The following is a 4,303-nucleotide window of genomic DNA, read 5'->3' on the forward strand; positions in this document are numbered from 1 at the left end:
GAAGGGACTGAAGTTCTGAGCTGTAATTTTGCTCAAAACTAATGAATAGCTTCTTGCCTTTAGCCTTGATTCTCATGATACCAGCTTGCAAGAATCAAGTTTGATTCACACATAAAGTTGTCTACAAGAATCAGCGAATCAATTCGCACCAAATTTCTGGCCCTGCCAACGATTCTAAATCTAAATACCAACATGCTTCATAACAAACAGCTGTCTCTTAATGCTCAAATTATTGAAAGATAGAAAAGAAAAAAACCCAAATTCAATGAAGAATTATCTTCAAAAATGACCACAGATGGACAGGAGTTAAACACTTTTTAGGCAGGCATAAGAGACAAACTCATGAATTGTTGGACATTGATATTACACATCCATTTACATCAAATGACTAGGCCAAGTGCGAGTGTAAAATGGTTGCATGCCTTTGTCAGCATAAAGTTGGTTGCCTGAAGGGGTTCGAACTTCAATTCTTAAAGTGTATTTACAGTTTCCTTTTGTCATGTGTGGCATCCTGGAATGAAGAGATAATTATCCATTGTAATAAGAGAATAATGTTACAAATTATTTTTCCATTGTATAACATTTTGGGTTTTTAATGTGTGATGTTACAAACAAATTTAAAAAATCCGAATAACAGAATACCTTCTTAGCTTCCGGGAAGTAAACTGTCACATCTTTCTTGGCTCATTTGCATCTATCTTTGTGAAGTCCAGAAAGGGGTTCTGCCAGTCTTTGTAGTCCTTGGTTGAACAGTGTGATTAGGTCCTCACCATGAATCCTGCGAAACTCTGCAAGAAACTGAAAATATGAAAAACATCATGACCCCTGTTCACTAGATTAATGCTGGTGTTGTTGAACATGTTAACTTATTGGTGTTTATAGTGACAGGCTGATTGGATTTATAATTTTACTGACAAGAAAGATACAGCTTCAGCCTGTAAATCAGCTAGCTTATCATAACCACAAACACACTCCTGTAAAGATCTTGTTTAGACTACTTCAGGCATTAATTTTATAAAATTGTAATCATAAACCCTACCATCTTTGGTAGGGTTCATGAGGCTCGCGACAGTGAACGTCGCAAATCGAAATCTAAGGGAACTATGCTAGTTTATGTGTAAATTGCCTCCGTAATCAGTCAAGGAAACTCCCGCTTTTGTGAGAGCGACAGAATCTCGAATAACAGGGATTTGCGGTCGCATGACGTAATCTTTTAGGATCTCACCGAATAGCTCTCCTGTACAAAGTGAATGGGGTTTTCTGACATACCATCACTAAAAAATTCATATAAAAAAGCACCACGGTGGCGGATTTTTATTTTCAAATATGTTAAAGAATACTAAATTTCTCATCTATATTCGAAAAAAGAGAATTCGCCACCGTTGTGCTTAGATGCTATTGAAGAAAGAAGACACATTTATGATGAAAAAATGCAAGTAAAAGTTCTCGTAAGAGGACGTTAGTCTCTGCGTTCAGCCTTTGTGCCGCGATACTCCGCTGCATGTTGTAGCCGAACGTGAAGGTGTGTGTGTGTGTGTTGCGTGTACAAAGTGTGCATAGAGCTATGGTACTACCATGCATGGACCTTCCATGACCATGTTGAAAGTTATTTTGGGTACGGCATTACATAATATCTGATAAGAAAGACTTGGAAAATATATTCGTTCCCATGGTACAGTATATATATAACCTCTAACCAGCTCTCCGGCGGTTAGTGCTATCATGGGCTAAATGGAAAATGGACATGCAGTTTTCGATAATGTTCATAATCTAAACCATTGATCTCACAGTCCTGTTCACTGCTAGCATGGATCATGTCGAATGGAGAATGGTCATGATCATAATGACATGACATGACATCATGATATTGCTTTTAATCTGGGTTGGACATGGATCGAGCTGACAGGCAGACTTTTATAATGCACTTTATTTGGTGACCGCGAGCCCCAATACTTTGCAGTATGTTTGTTTTGAAGGTGAACACAGTATACTTTTTTCCAATTCGTTAATTGGCTTCGTCAACCAGCCAATGATTGCATGTTTAATACGACGTACAGACCTGTATTTGTCATGTTTTGAAATTGCATATCGACTTGATAATTTCCATGACTTCCGCCGGCACTATAGTGGAAATAATATTATAATGTATTGATCATGGATTGTGCAGCAGATCATAAGCTGAAGATGAATGCTCAGGAATTAACATGAAAGTTGGATATTACGGATATACATGACGGTGGATCCAAAAATATGGTCTAATTACGGCACATTTAACGTCCGGATTAAGGGTAAGTGATGAACGAAAATCAAATTGAATGCTTGACAATAAATGAGAGGGGGAGAAAGAGAGAGGGGAGAGAGAGGCACATGTTTTACAGATAACAATGCACAGTTGTATACACGCGTACACATGCACATTTTCACCGCTCTTACCGAGTGTTTCGCACACATACATAAGGGTCTGAAAACAGCCGAGAAGACTACACAGGGCGAAGGTTTTCAGCGGTGATTCACGCTTCAGTGAACGCAACTATCTCGAAAAAGGGACATTTCAAACGATCTCGGAAAACCGGGAGTTTCCCTGACTGGTAATGGCGTCGGTGGGGCATAGGAATATGCAAAGTCGGATCAATTTGTAGATACATGTAGGCCAAGGCCATGTCAAAAGGCCTGGCAATCATATGGCAGTCAGCAAGTAAGTTAGGCCTGGGCCAACACTACTGACTGTCATGAGACATGATTGTAGCAAACAGTCTGCAGTCCAGACAGGTATTTCCTTATTGCTACTTTAAATTATTGAATTTGAGTACAAATATTGACTGATAACAAGTAGCCTATGATATTACATTTACTATAGGCCTAGTCCCATAATAGGCCTACTTTATTCGAAACTTAACGATTGTCTAAGTTTAACATAAAACACGAAAGTTAGGCCCTAAAAAGGCCTTGGCCTACCTCGTATTACTAGACTGGTGAAACTAGCTTAGTCTACACGTACATGTACGTGAGTACAGGACACTCGGTCAAGACCAGGCAAGACACACATGACACACACAGTACGGTATACATTGTACACGCATTCGACATTGTTGGAGTCAATCGCATTTTATAAGCTTAGGCCTACATTGTATTGTCATTGTGCATGGGATGCCCGTCCCGCCGTGTGCTACCTCGAGCGAAGTTCGTGCAAGTTTCACTCCACTTCACTACCGGTACACTACACTCCACGTACCGGTATACTTTCGGGTAGGTGGAGACGGGAGTGTAGTGTACCGGTAGTGAAGTCTGCACGAACTTCGCTCGAGGTAGCCGTGAGCATGCAGGTATGCATACTCAATTTACTAATATTTCGGTGAAAAACACTTCACTATTATAGAATTTCATACAATAGTTATCTCCACAGTAATATACTACAATCAAATTAATTAATTAATCATTTAATTTATTTTTTTAGTATAAAAGTTTACCTTTTACGATCTACCCAAGCCTTGCTTCGCAGCAAAATCACGGCGACCGGCGAGTGATTCGAAGACGCTGATTATGTGCGGGGTGTCCCGAACTGTCTTCAGGAGCTAAGTTTGTCATGCATTTTGCCTCAACAAATTGACCGGGCAAATTGATTTGTTTTTCAGCAAATAATTTGTAATATAATTCGTTATGGCCGACTTAAACTCGTCATTTCTACATTGACCGCGAAGAGGATTTGTCAAATACGGTTGTGAAGAGTCGTCACGCAAATAAATCAGTCATGCGCAAGTTTGTTTTTGTCAACACCAGTTGAAACTTTGTAATAGTGCTCGATCAATTTGTTATGTTACTACCATGAGTTTGTCATTTCACAGTTATATCGCAAAACAAATTATTTTACCCCGATTGACGAATTAATCTGGCCTTGCGACAAAGTTATCTTTTCAGTGTATGATATATTTTGTTATACATCATGTATTCAGACAACATTCCAGTCATACATCACCATTTGACCAAGCAAAGCCAAATTCTGTTCAAATGATTTGTTCCCATTCATATTGTGTATAATACCGTAAGGGACTGTAGCGGCCATTTTGACTTGAAAATAACCGTATTTATCACCTAACTGGCAGAATAAATGATATATCTTAATAGAAACTATGCTTTTAGACAATATTTTACTCATAGATCACTATTACGTGCTTTTATGGTGCTCACTTATGTGAATATTGGTTTCTCACTTTGCATTGTACACAATACGTTTAATGTAGATGGCGGCCATTTTCAAAGCTTTTAGACAGTATCCAATTAATTTATCACATATATATGCATTTTA

The 4,303-nt window shown here is 38.6% G+C and overlaps 1 long non-coding RNA gene across 1 annotated transcript; it reads right to left on the bottom strand.

Annotated features, from left to right (window-relative positions):
- Positions 1-735: 735 nt before the first annotated feature.
- On the bottom strand, positions 736-3,913 carry LOC121420755. The gene is made up of 2 exons (XR_005970822.1): positions 3,468-3,913; positions 736-798 (listed from the first exon to the last, which is right to left on the bottom strand). It is a non-coding gene; the product is annotated as an uncharacterized LOC121420755 (long non-coding RNA).
- Between the last annotated feature and the right edge of the window lie 390 nt (positions 3,914-4,303).

This window comes from Lytechinus variegatus, chromosome 8 (assembly GCF_018143015.1).
Source record: "Lytechinus variegatus isolate NC3 chromosome 8, Lvar_3.0, whole genome shotgun sequence".
NCBI lineage: Eukaryota > Metazoa > Echinodermata > Echinoidea > Temnopleuroida > Toxopneustidae > Lytechinus > Lytechinus variegatus.